The sequence below is a fragment of the Coptis chinensis genome, chromosome 4 (genome assembly GCF_015680905.1).
Source record: "Coptis chinensis isolate HL-2020 chromosome 4, ASM1568090v1, whole genome shotgun sequence".
In the NCBI taxonomy this organism is placed as follows: Eukaryota; Viridiplantae; Streptophyta; class Magnoliopsida; order Ranunculales; family Ranunculaceae; genus Coptis; species Coptis chinensis.
This window is the reverse complement of record NC_141459.1, coordinates 8895854-8920807: the sequence shown is the minus strand read 5'-3', so window position 1 is coordinate 8920807 and position 24954 is coordinate 8895854. Positions and strand designations below refer to the sequence as shown.

Here is a 24954-nt window from a genome sequence, read left to right as displayed (position 1 = left end):
TTTTTAATGAAATGGACGAGACAACTATTTCCATGGGAAGTCGAAAATAGCCATTTTTGCAATTCGTGTTGAAATATAACCAAATTTTAGCAATTGAAACTGAAAATTTGTACTGATGTGTTACAATTTTTTTAAGCAGCACTTGGATGAAACTCTAAAGAATACAAAGTTTGTAAAATTGATCAATCTTCTCAAAGCGAGACGTATAGAAAAAAGTATAAAGATATATTTATAAATCCATTACCATTTTAGTTGTTGCATATACTCAATTTTATAAATAGATGATAATTGCTACACACTCCCTATGAATTGCTGCATTATGTTAATTGCTATATCATATGTTAGAGCATAATTCTGTTTCTTTTACACAGGATTATAGTTTTTTTTTGTGGGTAAGTTAAATATATTAAAAAGATCAAAAAAGAAAAAAAAAAATGCAAAAGAATTGATGAATAATTGGACAACCCAATACTCAAATACAAACTTTCTCTCAATTGTGGACATCCAAACAGGTGATTTCCCTATTAGAAATTTAGAACAACGCTAGGATTATAGGAAGACATTGGGCCAGCTATAATTATGCTCTCTGGCCAGCAACTTGAGTCACATGCCCCTTACACATGCCCTTTATAGCGAGGTCTGTTTCTCGTCCACAAAGTGCTCTTGTCAAGCTTAGTGTGCAATGTCGACTAATCGTACCAGCAATCACAATGTTTGTTGACGCATTTGAAAAGGTGCATCCCACTAGCTTTGTTTCATAAACAAACAATCATAGAATTGCTTTCTTTAGTAGACCAACGTCAATTATATATGGATCCACCAACCTGATTGATCTTAATAAGCAACAAAAGTCCATGCATTTTACAAAATGAGTGCATAAGAGAAAACAGAGATGACTACTGATGTAAAGTGCTTAGAAGTATGGTTACTGAGTCAACCAAGGCCAGTTGAGTGTTTTCTCTGCTTTTTTTTTTGGTAACTTTATTTATTCTGATTTTCATACATTTAATTTTGTTATTGTGTTTGTTTATTTAATTATTTTGTTATGTCACTCATTGTCTGTACGTTTGGTCACTTCAGAATATATAAATTTGGTCACTAAATCTTAAAAAGGCACCAAACTCAAATTAAATGAGGTACGAAACTCAAATTCAAAGAAAAACTTAGCGACCAAACACCAATTTTCGAAAAAGATGGTTACAAAGGTAGAAATGTAGAATGAGTATGCATACAAACCTAAGCAGCATATTCCGTGAGGCTCTCACTCACACTTCCCCCACTTACATGGAGAGCACCTGTTTTGTAACACAGCCATCCATCCATATATATATATATATATTATATATATATATATATATATATATTAAAGCTCCTACAAAGAGTATTTTTCGAGTTCTATTAAAATTTCACGCCATCTCCTATTAAAACGGAAATTTCTCTTTTATTTGAAAAACAAGATTTTTTTTTACAACGGAAATTCATCTCTTATCATAACGGGAATTCAACTTATATTAAAACAAATTCTAACACTTCTAATTAAAACGGAAATCATTCTCCTATTCAAATGGAAATTCCTCCCCTATTGAAAAGAGAAAATCTAGCATATCTAATTAAAACGGAAATTATTCTCCTATTAAAACATGATCTCTCTCCCAATTGAAAAAACGAATTTTTAAAATTTAATTAAAACTTCATTTAAAACAATTTATTATAAAATTAAAATGGGTTAGCGACTAAGAGCATTTTTAGGAGAGCTACCAAAAAAACACCAAAATTTTGAACAAAAAAAACATCAAACCAAGAAAACACCAAGCAACTTTAGGAGCAACATCAAATTTTCATCAAGCAACTACGCGGTTTTGGCAAAACCGCGCCATATAGCCCACGCGGTTTTCCCAAAACCGCGCCACTAAAGCCCAACTGACAGGCCCAAGCCCACGCGGTTTTTCAGAAACCGCGTGCTATATCTATTTAACCCTCTTGGTCATGTGATGTTCTCTTCATTTTTCATGTTCACTCCCATCTAAACTCATCTCCTTGAACAAAAAAAAAAACACTACCAAAACTCTTGACGATTTTTCAATGTATCATTCATCTTCTTCTGATTCTTCATCGAGCTCGAGTTCGAACTCTTTAAATGATAACACTGCAGTTAAAACTCGTAAATTAGTTGTTATTGCTCTACCTTTGGTTTGACATCGTCCCCGAAGTTTATTCGTCGAAGAAGTGGATTTCAGTATGGGTCGGTCATTATTTACTCGTATTTTCAATTATCTTAATCATAATGTACCATATTTTCAACAAAAAGTTAATTGTGCGGGTAAGTTTGGGATTAACCCAAAAATAAAAGTAATTTCTGCTATACGAATGCTTGCTTATGGATGCGGTGATCTAGTAGATGATATGTTACATGTTGCTGAGCCAACTGTTCATAAATGCATGCGCTATTTCTGTGATTGAATTATTAGAATTTTTGGAGGTGAATACTTGCGCAAACAAAATGCTGCAGATATTCAACGTTTGCTTAAAGAGTGTGAGGAATGCGGATGGCCTGGAATGCTAGGAAGCATTGATTGCATGCACTGGCAATGGAAGAATTGCCCATCCGCGTGGCAAGGGTCTCACACTGGCCATAAGCTAAACCAACAGTGATTTTGAAGGCAGCTGCCGATCGTGACACATGGATTTGGCATGTTTTTTTTGGAATGGCGGGTTCTCACAATGATCTTAATGTGCTTGACCGCTCACCAATATTTGATGATATAATCAATGATGAAGCTATTCCTTGTAACTACACTGTGAATGGTCATCATTATGATATGGGCTATTACTTGGCTGACGGTATTTATCCTAATTATGTCACCTTGATTCAAACGATTGCTAACCCGACTATTGCACAAGATAAACATTTTGCAAAGAAGCGAAAGAAGTGTTAGAAAAAAGACATAGAGAGCGGCGTTTGGTATATTACAATCGTGTTGGGCTATTTTAGCAAATCCGTGCAGGTTATGGTATTTGGAGAACATGGCTACTGTTATGAGGGCTTGCATCATTTTACATAATATGATTGTGGAAGATGAACGTGAAATGGATATCCCGCAGTATATTCCTGATTTGGAAATACCAAGTAGAGAAAGTGCTTTTGAAGATCAACGCCACTTTGTTCTATCTCGTTGGGCATCTGGCGTCGAGAGGGTTCGTTCAAAACTTGTTCATGATAGATTGAAGAATGACTTGGTTGAGCATTTGTGGAGTAGGCGTAGGCGGCGTAGTCAGAGTTGATTTCTATTTCTATTTGCACTTCATTTGGACTTTGTGTTTATTTATTGTTTCAATTTCTATATATTTGTGTTCCAAGTTTATTTCTATGTATTTGTGGTTTTATGAAATGATTTGTGTATATGAGAATTTTGAAAATACAAAGTAGACTCTGCCGAATTTTTTTTAGAATGATAAAAAGTATCAACTTTAAATTAAAAGAAAATATTCAATTAAAGTACATTCTAATTAAAATCAAAATACAAACTCCAATTAAAGTACGTCATTAATTAAAAGACATAAATTAAAAGACAAATTAAAATACTCAAATTAAAAGACATACAAACTCAAATTAAAAGACATACAAACTCAAATTTAGATTATGCACTACTTTGACTACTACCAGTGATATTGCCAAGTCGATTCTTCATTTTTTGTAAAATTTCTGCCCTTTTGAGTTGCCAAAAATTTATTTCGCGCTCGTCTTGGGTAATCCTTCTAATTTCATTCCTAATATTTTCGCATCATTTTCATCTTCTCGAACTCGGAGCGCATCTTTATTCAATTAAAGTTTTTCCTTTTGGATTTGGAGCTTCCAATCCATCGAACTTTTCTTCAATTGAAGTTTTTCAAATTCCATTTCATCTTTCTTCAACTGTCTTTGAGCTTCCAATTCATAGCCTTCTTTGGTGGTTTTAGAAAGTTCCACCAGAAAATCATCAAGTTTCTTAGCGGATTCCTCCACTTTAGAATCACCTTATTCTTTCTCTTTTTGCCTTCTTTTCTTGTCTTATTTCTTTCCAAGAGGCATATCCTCAAACCCATGAACTTGGTGTGAATCATAATCCATTGGTTGAGTTATTGCAGTTGATATTGGAATTGATGAACCTCCTTCCCCACTGTTTGATTTCAACTTTTTGGTGGGATGCAAATCATTTCTCAACTGTAGCCTCTTCCATTTGGGTGAGTCTTTCACCATATTATAGCATTGTATCCACTTCCAAACCCCATTATGCATCACATATGCACTTATTGCTTCCTCAACCTACCAATTAAGTAAAAACTAAATTAGAATTGAAAAATGTATTTGTGAATCAAAATAACAAATAAAAAGTAAATACTTACAATCATATTGTCATTATAGCCACTTGGAGGAGATGCTTGAATCTTAAAAGAATAGTATGAAACTTGTTGATATTAGCTTGAATGAGAGTCCAACGGTGTTTCATACGAATCAAGTTGGCGTTAGGTCATTCTTCCAAAATTTGCATGAAATGCATTTAGAATTCTAGCCCAAAAATCGTTCGACTTTTGCTCATTTCCTACTACATCATCTTGACTAACTTGTAGCCAACTATTGGTGAGAGCAATATCTTCTTCTTGTATCCATGAAACCCCTCTAGATTTTGATTTTGGTTCTTGACTCATTGTTGTTTTAAGAGTATAGAGTAGAAAAAAAGTGAGTGTAAAACTATGGGGTGAGTGTTTCAATTTATAGGGTTAGAAAGATATAGCCGTTTTTTGCCCGTTGTTGTAATTGAGCGCACGCGGTTTTAGAAAAACCGCACGGTTTTGTCAACACCGCGCCCATAGAAGCCCAAGCCCATGTGGTTTTGCCAAAACCGCGCCATAGAAGCCCATTTAGTAGCCCAAGTCCACGCGGTGTTGGGAAAACCGCGTGAGTGATTTGATACAACATCAAACCTGGAACCAAATATTGGCCGATTTGGTGTTTGGTTTGGTGTTTTTTTTGTGTTTTCATCAACATGTAGCTCTCCTGAAGTTGAAAAAACACCAAATTGTTGGTCTTGGAGGTTGATATCACTCCACAAAGATCTTTCTAAAAGCGATAGTCCCAATTTTAAAAAAAAATTTAAATATTTTCAAAAGAGTCGTATCACGAGGGGGCCTACATGCTAGTCATATATAATATAACTAACTCTTTTTAATGATCGAAAAAAAAAAAAAAAAAAAACAACAACAACGAGTTAAGGCTCACTATTATAGTACACACACACACACCAAATTTGCCAATTAGACTTCCACCCCCAATTTCACAGCATGACCAAGTCATCTCTCTTTGACTGGATTTTCTATATTTGGTGCATGTGCAATATCAAGTCTACCCCTCACTATATAAAATGACCAAAATACTCATTGACTCTACTAAGACCAAAATCATGCCAATTGCCATGTGTTACCATCCCTATGCATTTAATCCAACACACACAAATGTTTTTCTTAAATGACATCTACTACTCATGCTCAAGTAAAATTACCAAACTGTCCTCACTCTTGGTTACATCTTGTGGCACGTGTCATCATCCTAACAAAACCAAATCAACAGTCAAGAACACTCTTTTAGAGAAATCAGCATGGCAGAGAAAAATGATCCATATCCAAATTGTAGCTCAACAGTTTGTAGAAATGTCAAAGAGAGTACATAGCTTGAAAAGAATGAAACATTGGTTGGGGAAGAGACCCATTTGGCCAATTCAGTTGTAAATGATGTGAGTCCAATTTTTCCACACGATAACTGAGATTGTAAGAGTTGACAACGCTGACATTCGATGGAGGACCGATTAGAGAAAGCAGGTTTTGAGTTTGATGCTGAGATTGTTGAGAAAAGGTGTTTTAAAGTGGGGGATTCAGCATTAAGGTTCTTCAATTGGTTGAAATATGAAAAGGGGTTTCGGCATACTAGTATAACTTTTCAATATTCTTGACCATATTCTAGAGGATTATTTTTGGTGGGAAGAAACCAGTAGTAAGTTATTTAAATATTCGTCTCTGAGTTGGGTGTAAGTGTTTAGTTACTTTGGAATGAAGTTTTTCATAAGATATTTGTACAATTTACAGGCCAAGGTCGTCGCTAAGGAAACAAAGAAGGCTATGGCTGCAGAAACAAGTGATGACCAATCAAGGCACCAGTGGAGAGAATGAAGAAGGGAACGAGAAAGAAGATGTTGCAGCTCCACGTAGGAGATCTAGAAGAAATGTTTGTAGTACTGTATTTGAATTTCAATCCTGGAATTTTTTTAGTTGAGAGATGGATAATGTAGCTTATTCCTTTCCTTTAGAATAGTTAGATTTCCGAGTGTAAATGAGATACTCTAATTGTGTTCAGTCATGTTCCAATTCCAGAGATAAGAATCAATGTGTTCTTCAATTGGTTGAAATATTCAGCACAAAGGTTTCTTCGATTGGTTTCGTCATGCTGAGATTTCACTCCCAATAAGCTCGATTTAATTGTTTAAAACAAAGAAAATACCATCCTCTTCCCCTTGAAAAATAATGTAAGACTCCAATTAAATGACTTTTTCAATGGCCAGGCAACGGTTGTAGCCAATTGGCCATGAGCAAGACACAAATTCATTATGGATCTGTTCGTTCTCCACACCTCATATGAAGAAGATGAAAATGATGCATGATGATATCATCATTAATTAGTTGGGCTTAAACTCTTATATTTTGTTTTTTTTCTAGCTAGCCCATATAATTTCTACAAAATCTTGGCATTTCATCATCTTCAGTACCAACAACTGCAAAATTAGGATGATGACAAGTGGCAAAAAGAGGTAAACATGAGTGAGGATAGTTTGGTAATTGTAGGTGAGCAGGTTAACTTAAGTTATATAAGAAAAAAAATTGTGTGTTGGATTAAATAGATAGAATGATGACACGTGGCAATTGGTATGATATTATATTGGGAGAGTCAATAGGTATTTTGGACATTTTACATGATAAAGAGTAGATTTGACATTGCACAAGCACAAAACAGACGGAATCTACTCAAAGAGAGCTGACTTGGTCCTGTAAAATAGGGGGTAGAAGTCTAATTGGCAAACTTGATGGGGGTGGAAGTCCAAAAAACTGTCACTATTATCAGCAACAGTGGTGTGTTAATTAGATACAACAAATTCTTTGGTCTTTTTTTCTTGATAATAAGAGCATCTCTAAGTTGTACTGTTGTAGTATCATTTCTCAAATTATTCAAATTTGTTTCCAAAACTCGAAATTTTTCAGAATTCCAATTTTAGGTGGAAACAAATTCAGTCGCATCACCTGTCTGACCGCATTTTTATTCGCAAATTTGATATTTCGGATACAAAACGACAATAGTAATCTCACAAATTTGAAAAAAATGCTACCACCAACTAGAAATACTCTAACCCAACCATTAGCAAATTCTTCAATCACAATCAAGAAAACGTAAGGGAGATGCATCATCCATGTAGCTAGCTAGCCCTTGGGCCAGGAGTACTAGAGGCATTTAATCCTCAACAACTGGCCTATACTCTATATATATATATATATTATTAAGGCACGTTGAAAACCCTCCGACCTATAAGCTTGCCTGTTTGTTTGAATGAAAACCACATATTTGGTATTGGGAGTTCGGGACCAAGTTAATTAACCATAGTCCTTTTGAGTTTTGAGTTTTGACAATAAAGGGATGAACCTCACACCCAATCGATGGTGATAATGATTTATCAATGGACTTCAATGAACAGTGCAAGACCTATAAAACTATAGCTGGCCTTGGCCCAACCTAATCGCAGCCAGAAATGGTAAGAGAAAAGGCAGCTTCAAACCTCAAAAAAAAAACTACCACAACAATGATTCTTCTATGATCAGATACGGAATTAGTGAAGTAAGTTCTTCTAGAAATACTTAAATTAAGAAGGTTTGTTCTTTTGCAAGGAAGTTTAATGATTTAATATAAAGACCATGAAATCATCACCAAGCAAATACATGCACTAAGACAATAGAAGCTTGTTAATAGAGCACATTTCTAACTTCCCTCTTCTCTGTCTAAGTGCATTGCATCAATTCTTTCTAATTGAATTCAAGAATAACTCACTAACAATCATAGAACTCAGAATGTATCATTCTGTTGTTAGTCTTTTCATGCACATATTGTCACATGTAGCAAACTTCAATTATTTATCAAACTTAGAAACTCGCAATCACGAACATAGATCCCCCACATATTTAATCTAAAGGTATAGTTCATTAGAATAAGTTTTAATTTGTATTGCATAGCTAACAATTTATATATCATTCTTCGCCAAGAAATAAGATGCCCATTTTATTTCTCAACAACCTTGAGCCAAAAACAATACAAAGCAAAAAACAATAAACAAAAACAAAACAAAACAAAACGCAGATTTATATCCAGAGTGTTTCTATTATTGAGCGCTGGCTATGACTTCTGTTTGTCTGGTACCCACCACGGAAAAATTTGATAAGTTTCAGACAAAAAAAAAAGGTCTGATGGTAGGAGAAGATGCTGCGACATGATATGTTGAGCAGATTATAAGTGATAATATATAAGTCCAAAAAATTGTTATAATCTGATTCCATGATTTGATTGTAGTTGTTCTAGTTATACAAAGATTAATAGAAACTTATCTGGGTGTAAGCAATTTTCAATACAATTAAGACTTTGGACTTGTGGGGGTCTAGCTGGTGAACAACTCATGATCTACCTTCTATTTCTATTTTATAAAATAGAGAAGGGAAGCAAACATCGTGTGACAGTCACGTGAAGCATTGCCCTGAAATAAGGGTTGTTTGCCCTACTGAGATTCCTCTGTTAAGACATTTCTTATCATTTAACATGAGCTTTCTGCAACTTGTTAGTTTATTTATGAATGTATAGAAAGTATGAGGAAATAGAGCAAGGGAATATAATAGATTATGTTGTTTTCTAAATATATGTAAAGGTGAAAGAGAGGTAGCTTAGTGAATAAAATATGTTGCTCTCTAACGATTAATTAATGTATAAGCTACTAGGTGACAGGTTGTATCAGAAGAAGATTAACAATGTGATACATGAAATTTGCTTGTTGGTGAAACACCCTACCGATGTAAGACGAATCAAACTTGTCCTAAACCGAATATTACCTGCTGATTATATTCTTAAGCTGTCCCTTTATTAACCCACAAATAACTGAAGAAACTGATACTATGCTTTGAACTAGTGTGCCAAACTCTAATTTTTAAGGGTTATTTAGCTTTTGGCCCCACTTTATATATGGATATTAGCATTTGGCTCTCCTAAGTTGGTTTATTCGTTTTTGGCCCCAGTTCCGTTAGTTGATTGGGTCAGCTTTAAGTGTTCCGTAGTATATTTTCAAAATGGCAATTTTACCCTTTACGTGAGTTGCACACGAATCTTGTAAATACTAGTTTCGTAAAATTTCGATTTTGAAATTCAATACAAATTTCGAAACATAAAGTTAGTCAAGTGGGGCGGCATGATTTTAATCGGAACATCCAACGCCAACCCCCTCAAAGTTTCCCAGAGCAAATTCTTTGGAATTGGATTGGTGAGATCGCGCGCTTACAATGATGCATTTCTCATTCTCTCATTTTACCTCGGTCTAAAGTCTTCTCTCTTCTACATTTTCCCCAAATCTGAAACCCTAGTTACATTCTTACACCCAATCTAATGTCGGTCGTCCACTACTCCCTAGTTTACAAAATCCCCCAACTATACCTTCGTTATCTTTTGCTACATCAAATTACCCATCTTTCAGATGAAATTCTAGAATTGTGCTTAGTAAGGCTTCTTATGATTACTCTCATGACTGCAAGAAATGGAGATGCTTGACATCCGCAGGTAGGTTAAATGCGTTTGGCGAGAATATCGGACGCCATGGTCGTTCTTCTTTGTTGCTATAAAAGATGGTTACTGTTCTAGACAAATTCATGCATTTGACACATCTCTTGATCAATGGCATAAGATCAACTGTGATATTTTAAAGGCGTTCAGTTCTCTATTGCTACCATTGGGGACGATGTTTATGTTGTTGGAGATTGTTCTAGCTTGAAAGTAGTTAAGATGGCAATACAATGGATTTTGCACTATAGCTGAAGTGAACCTTGGTTAACTAGCAGCATGCCGATTCGCGAATAGGATTTGTTCCGTGTTTCGGGAAGCCGCTTTTGAAGGTGAAGGGGACTACTGATGAACTTTGGGAGGGTTGACAAGACCTCTTTTAAAACACACAGATGGGTATTAATGTTTAATTTAACCCCGTAGCTAGATTATGGCTTAAAGTTGCACCAATTGTCACAGCCCGAATTTCTAAACAATAACAAAGTGAATATTTGAAATAGAAATATCTCAAACATCACTAGGTTCACTTGTTTAAAAACCCAGACTATGATGGAGGATACTACACATACAAACCCTAATAGCCATGTCATAAAAGAAACAACTTACATAAAAATTCCAACAATTATCCGCAATTTCTTTATTAAGATAACATCCTTCCAAATAAAACATCAAACAAACTCTCCAAATAAATTCCTCACTACCATGTTCTCATTCCATGAAAAAGATAAACTACGTTATTACATTCTTCCAATAAAGAATCAGACCTAAAAACTAATGGACTGCTCCAGGCACGAATCCCAATCACACGCCGCGGTTCCACTGCCTTCCACCTATGTTCCCAAGAACACACCCACGTTGCCAAAACAAAGCAAACATGGGTCGACAAATTGAATTTCTTTGGTATGAGTAGACTAAATACATATAAACATTTCAAACTTTACTTATCCAACTAACACTTTATATCTATCATAACCTAATCATTCTCAACTTTGGAAGGCGGTGGTTAGTCATATCAAGCGGCATAGTTTCTTCCCAAGCAAAACTTCCATATTATTAACCTCCATTTTATTAACTCATTCTAATAACTCCTTTTTAATATCTAAATAATTGAATTACACTTACCGATATCCGCCGCTGTATAAGGGTAGGACCGCGTCCCTGCACAAAATATTATTAAGTCCTACCCTCCTGCAAAAGAAAGTTAGAACTTGTATATAACATATGTACATATCCTATATGTATTCAAAAGTAAGCCCAAACACATTTGCATCATCAAATAAATTTCTCTTATCACTTAATCAATTACTTTTCTTATACACCCACCCTTTAGTACCTACTCCACGATTTGCACTCCACACATTTGCCAAATCACACATTCCGTGTGCCTCTCTCCCAATGAAATACCACAATATCATAGCCATCTCTGCGGGCTTTCATACACATATTTCCACACCTCTTTGGGCACAAAACTCGAGGTCATTCATGGCACATTCAATGAATACCTTAGGTCATTCCCGCCACATTCAAGGAATACCTATCATATCACTAACGGGCCATTCATGGCACATTCAATGAATGCCCTGGGTCATTCCTGCCACACTCAAGGAATACCCAATCCTACATTCCCGTACATTCAAGGAATACAACTAACCCGCAAGGCGAATACCTTAGTTCCTCTTTAGGGCAGTCCACTACAATCTGGTCATTCATGGCACATTCAATGAATACCCTTATATAACACTAACGGGCCATTTATGGCACATTCAATAAATGCCCACCTACATATGACATCATCAGTCATAAAACTCAATTCCAAAACTTGAGGCGTGGAGAGTTCTAAAAGGGTGCGGTAAGTTTTGTTTACGCATTATTGTATTTTATTGCATAGATTATTTTAGAGAACGTAGGAAAATCTTGATTCAATTATTTTTGGTTTACGCGTTATTAATTTCATGAATGTATAAGTGTCATAACGTTGTGTATCGCAAAAGACTGAAAAATCACAAAGCAGTAAATACACGTACACATGTATATTTATAAAGGTCCTAGACTTATCCTATTAAACCGAATCATAATTTTAGGAAAAAGTCAAATTTTTGGGTCAACTAGTCAAAGTCAACAGTCAACTCTGGTCAAAGTCAACAGTCAACTCTGGTCAACCCGGCCTAAACTCCAAAAACCCAAAAGCCCAAATCCTAAGGCCCATAGTCTAATCTAAAAGTCAAAATTTTAAAATCCAAAATAAAAAGATATTAGCCCACGATTTTGGCCCAAGCCCAAAATCGTTTTTGGCCATCTTGTTCATCTCCTTCCTCTCCAATTTCAACCAACCACCACCGACCACCACACAGCCACCACCGGCCACCTATAATTAAAACCAACCCAGCGGTTTGGTTCAGGGAGAAAAACCCTAACTACCCATATCAACAATTCACCATTCTGTTATACTGAAGAAATTCGACCGACGCCATTAAAGGTTTTTTTCAAGCTTCAATTGTCAAATTTCCAACACCCAATCCACCACCAACAATCCCCCTCAACCCAACAACATAACCTCACAACAAAATCTAAACAAAACGAATCCAAACAAAACCAACCCAAACAATCAAAAACGCAGGACGGTTTGGTCACCATTGAAGCTCTTCCAGAGCTTCAACAGACACCCAATCCTCATCCCAACAGCACCCTATCCAACACAAATCGACCAAAACTCAATCCTATCACAGTTTAACAGTTTCAAATCTCCAATTCAAACAACAATCCCTAGCAACTTGATCTACATCAACACCTCAACCCAAAACCCAATAAAAACGGCTTACCCAAACTCCAGAAGAACAAGCTTATATCCAACGTATATCAATAACTAAATATGATTCAAAATCATCTTTTTATTTCTTAAGTTTGTTTACACCGTACCCCGACTAAGTCGATCACAGCAGCAAACTAACGAACAGTATGTAAAAAAATAGTATGTAGAATAACATGTTTATCAATTCGACAGAAAAACAACAATCGAAGAATATGCGAACAAAAAAATGAGGGGAAACCTAGGTTTTTCCTCATTACTCCATAAAACTGTAAATCTCAAGGTGAGGTGAAATAGAAAAAAAAAGACTACTCACTGTTAAAATCGAACAGCCCGAACAGCTCCCCGAAATCGAAACCCCGTCGTCTACTGTCACGCGAAACGATAATCTTCCTCGTTCAAAACCCCTTTTTTTCTCTCAGTAAAACTCTCACTTTTTTCTAAAACTCTCGTTTTGTTTTTCTCCAAAAAAAAACTCTACGTGAGAAACCCCTATTTTCTAGTTTTTCAAACCTCTCCGAAAAACAAGGGTTTTAAACCTATCTACTTACTGACGGGCTTTTATCCTAACAACTGGATATCTTATTTCTGTTTTCTATTTACATTATTATTATTATTATTACTATTAATATTATAATAGGAAATGCAATAAAAAGACGGGGTGTTATAATATACACACCTTAAAAGGATCTCGTCCCGAGATTCAAGGTAGAGTGTCAGAGAAGAGCTTTCGTGGTGCATCGCCTTTATCTTATCTTCAAGTTCCAGTCACGTCATTTTCCCTTTCACTCCCTTTGCACTTTTACCAAGTTTACAATCCTCCTCCTAAGGTGTTTCACATCCCTATCTACTATCATGATAGGCCTCACTGTAAAAGTTACATCATCGTTCAACTCTAGCTCTGCTGGCTGGACAACCTCAGTAGGATCTTTCACACATTTCCGTAGCATAGACACGTGGAAGACATCATGAATCATCGCTAAGTTAGGCGGCAAAGCAAGACGATACGCCAAACTACCAATGGAGGCTACTATCTCATATGGTCCAATATATCGTGGACTCAACTTCCCTTTCATGCCAAACCTCATAACTCCTCTCATAGGGGAAACCTTCAAAAACACAAAATCGCCTACAGAAAACTCTACCCGTTTCCTCTTCAAATCTGCATAACTTTTCGCCTACGTCTTTGTCTTAATCCTTTCTCTAATGACTTTAATCTGCTCGGATGTCTCTCTCACTATCTCGGGCCCAAGCAATACTTGGTCTCCCACATCGCCCAACAAGCGGTGATCGACATGGGCGCCCATACAAAGCCTCAAAGGGTGCCATACCGATGCTCGACCGAAACTGTTATTATATGCAAACTCCACCAAAGGTAAATGCTCCTCCCATCCTCCACCAAAATCCATTACACAAGACCGTAACATATCTTCTAATATCGATTCACCCCTCCGATGCGTCCATCCGTCGAGGGATGATAAGCGATTACTCATCGCCAAACTAGTGCCCATATAGCGATTGAAAACTCTTCCAAAACTTCGAAGTGAACAAAGGATCTCGATCGAAACAATACTCTTTGGAATCCCATGTAACGACCACTTCCCAATGTACAAGGAAACTAACTTATCTGTATTTCACACGCGTCAATAGGGATGAAATGAGCAGATTTCGTTAGGCGATCAACAATAACCCAAATAGATTCATTACCTCTCCGAGACTTAGGCAAACCATCAATGAAATCCATAGAAATGTGCTCCCATTTCCACATTGGTATCTCTAATGGCTGCAATAATCCAGAAGGCCTCTGATGCTCTGCGCTTAACTTTGCGACAAGTTAAACACTGAGAAATATATTCTCCGACATCTTTTTTCATTCCTTCCCACCAAAAAGTCCTCTTCAAGTCTTGGTACATCTTCGTTCCTCCAGGATGAATTGTAAACCGAGAACGATGAGCTTCATATAAGATTTCCTTCTTTAACTCTGCATCATCAGGTACACATAATCTCTCATGAAATCTCAATCCTCCATCAGAATCTACTGCCAAATCAGACGGACAATCATCTAAAATATCAATGACCAGATCATCCAACCGACTCAAAAGAAATCGGTCTCTATGTTGCATGGCAATCACTCTACTGAAAATCACCGGCCTAACCTCCAAACTACATATATACCCCTCATCTGTATCTGGTGTAGTCCGGACATCATAAGCTGCTATAGTCTCTAAACTCTTCCACTCTTGCACCATAAGAGTGGTCAAAACACCAGGCAATCGACTAAGTGCATCCGCAACTACATTGCCCTTGCCTGGGTGATACTGAATCTCGAAGTCATAACTACTTATGAACTCCATCCATCTCTGTTGTCTCATATTCAACTCCTTCTGTGAATAAAGATACTTCAAACTCTTGTGGTCTGTGTAAAGCTCGAACTTCTCACCATATAAATAATGTCTCCACACCTTCAAAGCAAAAACCACTGCCGCTAACTCCAGATCATGAGTAGGATAACGTCTACCGTGTATCTTCAATTTGTCGTGAAGCATCGACACCACCTTTACGGTCTTGCATTAGCACACAACCCAAACCAGTTCCACTAGCATCGTAAAACCACTAGCTTTCGCCTCTGATGGGATTACTAGAATTGAGTCGTAGTCAACCTCTGTTTTCAATTCTAGGAAAGCTTTCTCACAATCATTAGTCCACATAAACTTCACATCTTTCCTAGTTAACTTGGTGGCTGAGCTGCAATAAGTGAGAACTTCTCAATAAATCTCCGATAATATCAAATTTAACCCCAAGAAACTTCTAATCTACGTAGCGGTGGTTGGTTGTTTCCATTCTTTCACTGCAGACAACCTTCTCGAGGTCTCTGACAATCCCTTCACTAGATACCACATGTCCCAAGAAACGAATTTCTTCTTTCCCAAAAATGGCACTTGCTAAACTTAGCATACAACTTATGTTCTCTCGAAGCGTCGCATTACTATCTTCAAATGCATCTTATGTTCTTACGTGTTTTGTGAATACACTAAAATGTCATCAATGAAAACAATCACAAATTTATCCAAATAGGGCTGAATATACGATTCATCAGTCCATAAAGAATCACCGGTGCATTCGTCCAACCCAAAAGGCATCACGAAAACTCATACAACCCATACCGAGTCCTAAATGCAGTCAAAGGAATACTCTTCTCTTCAACTCCCATCTGGTAATAACCAGTCCTTAAATCAAACTTTGAAAATATCTTAGCCCCTTTCAACTGGTCCAACAAGTCATCAATCCTAGGAAGCGGATACTTATTTTTTATAGTCACCTGGTTCAAATCCCTAAAGTCAATACACATCCTCAAAGTACCATCCTTCTTGGAAACAAAGATAGCGCATACCCCATGGTGAGTTGCTTTCGATCATTATGAACACGGTCATACACACCTTAAAAGATTCAAACCCATATACTCAAAAAGATATGGTTAAGCCAAAACAAAATCACTAAACATTAAACTCTTACCCCTTCTTGAGTAATTCCTCGACTTGCACTTTCATTTTGGTCCGATAATAGCTTAGGTGCCAACCGTAAAGTCGACTTTGAAACCGGTGCAGTCCCCGATAACAAGTCTATCTGAAACTCCACCTCTCTTGGGTGGCAACCCCGGAATCTCCTGAAAAACATCCTCGAAGTCTTTCACTACTTCCACATCGCGATATCCCTCGTGGGTATCTCTATAGAAACAGGAAGCTAGACATCGAGTCCTCCTTACTAACGCGGGTGTGAATCAACCTTGGCATGCGGTGTATTCACTATAACCTCCCCTCCTTGCACAATCCAAGGTAACATGATAGCGTGTCAACCAGTCCATACCAAGTATGAAATGGAAACCCTCAAACCCCAACACGATCAAGTCTACCGTAAAGACACGGTCTAAGAAACACAACTTAAAACCTTTGCACTCGTCATATAAGGTAACAGAACCTCCTAACGGTGTCTCAACACACAAGGGCTTAGATAAAAGGGTAGTTTTAAAACTTTCTTTCTCAACATACTGACGAGATATAAAGGAATGTGAAGCACCCGAATCAAACAAAACTCGAATGTAAACCGAGATGAACTAAAGGTACCTTCAACATTCCCAGTCCCCGCATATTTGCGTAGGCTCTAACGAGTGGTGAGATCTTGGTGGTGCTCTGTTTTGCTGATTACTCCCGGTAGGGCAATATCGAGATAAATGCCCCACCCTTTACACTCCGACAAGCCCTTTCAGCGGGAACTATGGCTCTGTAAGAGTGGGTCTTTGAGTGCGGTAAAAAAGTAATCTTTGGTCGTCACGGAAGAGGGGCTCGACCACCCGGTAGGGGACCCTGCCTCGCCCATTGATTCCCCGAGGGTCTATAGCCTCGTCTGCCCGGTGGCCTATAACCACCCTGGCCGATGAAATCCTCCCCGGGCCCGGAATACACCTGGCGATGAAATCCTCCCGAAACCCCGGGATGGTGGTCTCGAAGCGGAACCCTCGAGGGTACATCATAAGGCCTAAACCTATTCGCCTACCGCTCTCAAAAGGCCTAGGACCAACAAGCGGTATCTCACTAAACTTCCTTTTCCCCTCGACTCTCTTGGGGCTACATTGCGCTCCCTCATATCTCGAGGCCAAGTCCAACACACGATCAAAAGTGTCCCCATCAAAGGAATCAACTTCTTTGGACAAGTGACTCTCTAACCCACGTATGAACTTTTGGTTTTTCTTCTTGTCAGTATCCACAAGATAGGGAGCAAACCTCGACAACTCATTAAACTTGGTCACATACCCAGTTACCGACTTCCCGTCTTGAGTCAACTCAGAGAACTGTTGAGCCAACTCCTCTTTCACTGCCTCAGGAATGAACTTACTCTCAAATCTAACCTTGAAGTCTTCCCAAGTCAAAGATCTAGTGTCTAGACTAGGGGTGAGAGCTCGCCACCAAAACCTAGCAGCGTCATCAAGTTGGTGAGCCGCCAACTCCTATTCGAACCTCGTTAAGGCTGCATGCGGCTCGCCAAAAACATTTTCCAACTTTGAATTCAAGACTCTGCTGCAATCGATTCGCATTCCAACACCGAGTAAATCGGCGCCACCAAGAGTACCAAACTCCTTATTAGCTTTTTTAGCAAAAGGATCTCCGCCCCGGATGGTTATTACGCGATAGCCTGCGCAACAACCGATTCAATTGTACTCGACATCTCATCTTTGGAGTGTTCACCGCAGTCCATGAGTATTACCATTGCGATGTCTCAACCATGATCTACCGGTTCAAACAAAACTCCCATTAATATTCACATATATCCAAAACTCTCAATACTATAACCCATATTCCACATCCGAGGATCACTTAGACTTTCCAACACTAAGCTAACCTAGGCTCTGATACCAAAATGTCACAGCCCGAATTTCTAAACAATAACAAAGTGAATATTTGAAATATAAATATCTCAAACATCACTAGGTTCACTTGTTTAAAAACCCAGATTATGACGGAGGATACTACACATACAAACCCTAATAGCCATGTCATAAAAGAAACAACTTACATAAAAATTCCAACAATTATCCGCAATTTCTTTATTAAGATAACATCCTTCCAAATAAAACATCAAACAAACTCTCCAAATAAATTCCTCACTACCATGTTCTCATTCCATGAAAAAGATAAACTACGTTATTACATTCTTCCAATAAAGAATCAGACCTAAAAACTAATGGATTGCTCCAGGCACGAATCCCAATCACACGCCGCGGTTCCACTGCCTTCCACCTATGTTCCCAAGAACACACCTACGTTGCCAAAACAAAGCAAACATGGGTCAGCAAATTGAATTTGCTGGTATGAGTAGACTAAATACATATAAACATTTCAAACTTTACTTATCCAACTAACACTTTATATCTATCATAACCTAATCATTCTCAGCTTGGAAGACAGGTAGTTCCGTCATCTCAAACGGCATAGTTTCTTCCCAAGCAAAACTTCCATATTATTAACCTCCATTTTATTAACTCATTCTAATAACTCCTTTTTAATATCTAAATAATTGAATTACACTTACCGATATCCGCCGCTGTATAAGGGTAGGACCGCGTCCCTGCACAAAATATTATTAAGTCCTACCCTCCTGCAAAGAAAGTTAGAACTTGTATATAACATATGTACATATCCTATATGTATTCAAAAGTAAGCCCAAACACATTTGCATCATCAAATAAATTTCTCTTATCACTTAATCAATTACTTTTCTTATACACCCACCCTTTAGTACCTACTCCACGATTTGCACTCCACACATTTGCCAAATCACACATTCCTGTGTGCCTCTCTCCCACCGAATACCACAATATCATAGCCATCTACGGGCTTTCATACACATATTTCGCGGCCTCTTTTGGGCAACAAAACTCGGTCATTCATGGCACATTCAATGAATACCTTAGGTCATTCCCGCCACATTCAAGGAATACCTATCATATCACTAACGGGCCATTCATGGCACATTCAATGAATGCCCTGGGTCATTCCTGCCACACTCAAGGAATACCCAATCCTACATTCCCGTACATTCAAGGAATACAACTAACCCGCAAGGCGAATACCTTAGTTCCTCTTTAGGGCAGTCCACTACAATCTGGTCATTCATGGCACATTCAATGAATACCCGGGTCATTCATGGCACATTCAATGAATACCCTTATATAACACTAACGGGCCATTTATGGCACATTCAATAAATGCCCACCTACATATGACATCATCAGTCATAAAACTCAATTCCAAAACTTGAGGCGTGGAGAGTTCTAAAAGGGTGTGGTAAGTTTTGTTTACGCATTATTGTATTTTATTGCATAGATTATTTTAGAGAACGTAGGAAAATCTTGATTCAATTATTTTTGGTTTACGCGTTATTAATTTCATGAATGTATAAGTGTCATAACGTTGTGTATCGCAAAAGACTGAAAAATCACAAAGCAGTAAATACACGTACACATGTATATTTATAAAGGTCCTAGACTTATCCTATTAGACCGAATCATAATTTTAGGAAAAAGTCAAATTTTCGGTCAACTAGTCAAAGTCAATGATCAACTCGGTCAAAGTCAACAAATAACTCTGGTCAACCCGGCCTAAACTCCAAAAACCCAAAAGCCCAAATCCTAAGGCCCATAGTCTAATCTAAAAGTCAAAATTTTAAAATCCAAAATAAAAAGATATTAGCCCACGATTTTGGCCCAAGCCCAAAATCGTTTTTGGCTACTGTTCATCTCCTTCCTCTCCAATTTCAACCAACCACCACCGACCACCACACATCCATCACCGGCCACCTATAATTAAAACCAACCCAGCGGTTTGGTTCAGGGAGAAAAACCCTAACTACCCATATCAACAATTCACCATTCTGTTATACTGAAGAAATTCGACCGACGCCATTAAAGGTTTTTTTTCAAGCTTCAATTGTCAAATTTCCAACACCCAATCCACCACCAACAATCCCCCTCAACCCAACAACATAACCTCACAACAAAATCTAAACAAAACGAATCCAAACAAAACCAACCCAAACAATCAAAAACGCAGCAGGACGGTTTGGTCACCATTGAAGCTCTTCCGGAGCTTCAACAGCACACCCAATCCTCATCCCAACAAAGCACCCTATCCAACACAAATCGACCAAAACTCAATCCTATCACAGTTTAACAGTTTCAAATCTCCAATTCAAACAACAATCCCTAGCAACTTGATCTACATCAACACCTCAACCCAAAACCCAATAAAAACGGCTTACCCAAACTCCAGCAGAACAAGCTTATATCCAACGTATATCAATAACTAAATATGATTCAAAATCATCTTTTTATTTCTTAAGTTTGTTTACACCGTACCCCGACTAAGTCGATCACAGCAGCAAACTAACGAACAGTATGTAAAAACAGTATGTAGAATAACATGTTTATCAATTCGACAGAAAAACAACAATCGAAGAATATGCAGAACAAAAATACTGAGGGGAAACCTAGGTTTTTCCTCGTACCCATAAAACTGTAAATCTCAAGGTGAGGTGAAATAGAAAAAAAAAAAGACTACTCACTGTTAAAATCGAACAGCCCGAACAGCTCCCCGAAATCGAAACCCCGTCGTCTACTGTCACGCGAAACGATAATCTTCCTCGTTCAAAACCCTTTTTTTTCTCTCAATAAAACTCTCACTTTTTTTTTCTAAAACTCTCGTTTTGTTTTTCTCCAAAAAAAAACTCTACGTGAGAAACCCCTATTTTCTAATTTTTCAAACCTCTCCGAAAAACAAGGGTTTTAAACCTATCTACTTACTGACGGGCTTTTATCCTAACAACTGGATATCCTATTTCTGTTTTCTATTTACATTATTATTATTATTATTATTATTATTACTATTAATATTATTATAGGAAATGCAATAAAAAGACGGGGTGTTATACCAATGAAGTCAACAAGAACTTCATCTATTCTTGGAGTGCTTGAGATCACTTATTGGGGGTCTCTTTGGCAAGATTTTGAAAAGATTTGGTGAGATTTGAGAGATAAACAAGATTTGGTTCAAGAGTAGCAGTAGCTATTGGATGGAATTTAAGTGAACGAACAAGATTACACCACTCCTATTTCTTTTAGCCTTTAGTAATTTACTTAATCAGTTCAATAAAAAAAATAAAAGATAAATTAATGAAAAACAAAGTCACGTGTGTCACGTGTGAGGGGTATTTAGGCCATTTTAAAATTATGATGAGCAAAACACACTGAGCAGTTAAAGTTGACCCAGTCAACTAACAGAACTGGGGCCAAAAACGAATAAACCAACTTAGGAGAGCCAAACGCTAATATCCATATATAAAGTGGGGCCAAAAACTAAATAACCCAATTTTTAATCGTGAACTACTATATATGTTAGATTTGCATTCTGTATTATGACACCCCCTTGCAAAGGCCACAAGTTTCGAGTCTCGGGCTCGGCCTCAGGCCTGTGTGCTGGCTCTGGTCTAGTTTGGAGTCAGTAAAACATTGGCAAGAATCTAGTGATTTGCATGCATAGGTTCAGACCTTGCTTGCATTAGGCAACTCGACTTTTTAGCTCGCAACACCAGGGGGAGGCATAAACACCACTACACCAGGTACCAATGCCAGTCTGGCCACGACAACATTCCCCAAGGAGATTCGAACCTGTGACCTCGCTCCCTAGAGTACTGTGTGATGTAATCCAGACCAGGTGCTGTGTGTTTGTTACATATATGAGTTCAAATAGTTGAGGCCCAGAATACACTAACGGTGAATTTGAGAATTCTAAACCATCTGAAATAAAGCCCCAGTACAACACAAGGAAGAACAGGGGATGACAAAACTAATTACAACTAATATAATCAAATGGAGAGTAAAGGAAAGTCAAGAAGAAACAACCAATCAAATCAGAAGCATCCATACAAGTATACAACTAGAAAAATTAACTAAATGGACTTTTCATTGTTGGAATTCAGTTTACCGTATTTTTGTAAGGCGTCCAAACCAATAACATTTAGAATTGTAGTAGTCCTCAAACAATTCAGTATCACCAAAACCTCGTTCTGAACCAGCCTCAAGCATGAATGCGTGATGCACCAATTATCACCATGTTTTCACCTTCAAACTGAACTTAGCCTACTTATCAATCTTTTTTAATCCTCTAGAAATGGGGCCTTTTGGCTGAACTACTCGCCTCCATCACCATAAGAGTCAGAATACACTTCACAAACCTTATAGGTTTCAGGTCAATGCCAATAAATCTGGAAGCCAACACTGAGATATGATTTTCAATAATGGTTCTTGTGAGTTTTGGTCAAAACATAAATGCACTTCTTCAGCTTGGGAATGAAATGTACTATTTTCTGAACAAAAAACCACTCTATCAGACTTTCAGTACAACTATTTGAGTGTCCATACTTCATTTCCACCCACAGCCCGCTTCCCTGAATTCCCTACTTGGATTCTATATGCATGTTTCTTGCAATTAATAAGTTCACGCCCAAGTGACCCAACCTCTCGTGCCTCTACTCCCCTAGACCATCTTTAGACTTGATATGTACTTCTTCTACCTCCTTGTTCGTCTAAGAAAGATGTTACTTCGTTAATTAAATGAATAGGTAGGTTTCTTCTTGACTTCACCTTACAATGAGCCTTCTGTGGTTTGAGAGATGCTGTGGTTTTGTTATGTATACTGTCCAAAGTAGTCTTCTTTTTGCATGGCAGAACCATATACCTGGAATTATCAATGCATTTCTCAATGGAGCCCTTCGGGTTTGATTGGATTCCCAAAAGAGCAACCCTTGCAACATTTATCTCTGCTGCTCTTTTTGTTCTTGCAGCAGCTCCAGTATATTGGATTCCTCCGATCTCAACAATACAAGTGAAAGGCATTTTTCCTGGTGTAGCACTGTTTTGACAAATGTAAACTGGCAGTGCATATTTCATCTTCTGTGCATATTGCTGTAGTAAATTTTTGCATAAACTCGTTTCCTCCTGAAATGTATCAAACTTCTGTCTAAGGACTCAAAAAGAAGATAGCCAATTTTAATACATGAAAGAAACATGTTTATGGAATTCCTGCACTTATGAGGTACTACAGCAGATGATAATGGCTTTCAACAAATCACGGACATTTTCTCAACTTTATATTTACACCATGATATAACCAATAGGTATATACTAGCTATTGAGCCTGGGTTGAACATCCAGCTTCGTACAGAATAGTGACCGATCATCTTGTAACACCAAGTAAATTTAGTGACGATGACAACAGGGAATGGAAGCTTTTAGAAACAATCATACATGAAACGTTGGATAAATTTATTCAAATTAATCGGTGGACCAATTAGCCAAGTACTTAGGTATACTAACTTTCTTGTCGAGAGGAAACAGCATTTCTCTTTTCATCAGTCCATGAGGAAATTACATGGTAAAGATAAAAGAGAATAACAGAGGGTTGAACTTTGTTCTCCTTTTCTCATTTTAGATGTTCTCCCTTACCATAATGATCTTTATTCTAATAAACGAAATGTCGTCTGGCATATTAACTAAATCATTGATTTTGAGCGGAAGAATACACTCTTTCAGGACATCTAGCCTAATAAGCATTTGCTTTAAAACAAGAGCTAATGAGTTTGTTTAAAGATAATTTTGTCCCAAAACATCAAATACAGCATATATCAATCGTGTAAGAATGAACTTACCAGGGGAATAGTAATCCATTCAGTCTTGGAACCCAATTTAGCTAATTCCATGAGAGCAATTTCCACGGCTGACTGTTCTGCATCCTTACAGTTGGAAAATCCAGGTAAAGAATCATATCTTATGTTATCGACAATCACCATTGACTTGAAGCAAGGGTTCACGCAGAGTACCTTCCTTGTAAGTTTCATATTTTGGAATTAGAATGCCTACCTTTTGAGTATATTCCTGTAACCAGCTCCTGAATATATATGTAGCATTTTGAGACCCCTGGTTATCAAAGGTGAGACAAATAAGCACAAACGGGTATCAAGAATCATAATTTGGATGGAAACCTAAAACAACCCGTACAAATACAGACTATTGTCATTAATATATCCTTTCGGAGAAATCATTTGGTAACTATAGTTATTTTTCCATTGCTGAAGGACCTCTATATATTGATGAACTACAGAATTGATTGGAAAGATATGTACTGCAGTCCCAAAAGGTTGAATAGATAACCAACAACTTCAACGAAAACCTCTAACTACTTGTTTCTCATAAAATCAGAGAAGTATCGTGAATGCTGCATAGATGTATACCTCATTCTTCCTTCCTTTCACCAAGGGAGATCGATTCTTAACTGTGAATATTATATGGCATCCATCAACGTTGTTCATGGCAAAAAGAAACATCCGAGGTTGTGATGATTGCCGTGAACCATAGGACAAAATGCCTAATTTCTGGAAAATTATGATCCTTTCATAAACCAATAATTTTGGTCTTGCTTCATTCTGTCGTTCATATCTTCCATTCCGACCATTGAAATTTTTATTTATTCATTGATTTAGTACCAAAATTTGGGGTTGGTTCACTATGTTGAGATTATAATCTCAACACACTAGAGAGGAATGAACCCGGTCATAGAAAGAGATTCTTCATATTAGGGTCCTAAGCAACATACAGCCACAATAAAATTTAGAAAGAAATCAATATAACAATAAGAAACATTGTTTATTAGGTTCC

General features: G+C 37.4%; 2 long non-coding RNA genes across 2 annotated transcripts; one reads left to right on the top strand and one right to left on the bottom strand.

Moving 5' to 3' along the window:
* Positions 1 to 5633: 5633 nt before the first annotated feature.
* LOC147501698 (uncharacterized) lies at positions 5634 to 6459 on the top strand. Its single transcript, XR_015219853.1, has 2 exons — positions 5634 to 6025; positions 6118 to 6459. It is a non-coding gene; the product is annotated as an uncharacterized LOC147501698 (long non-coding RNA).
* Positions 6460 to 22411: 15952 nt separating this feature from the next.
* On the bottom strand, positions 22412 to 24954 carry LOC147501697 (uncharacterized). The gene is made up of 3 exons (XR_015219852.1): positions 24531 to 24954; positions 23949 to 24216; positions 22412 to 23238 (listed from the first exon to the last, which is right to left on the bottom strand). It is a non-coding gene; the product is annotated as an uncharacterized LOC147501697 (long non-coding RNA).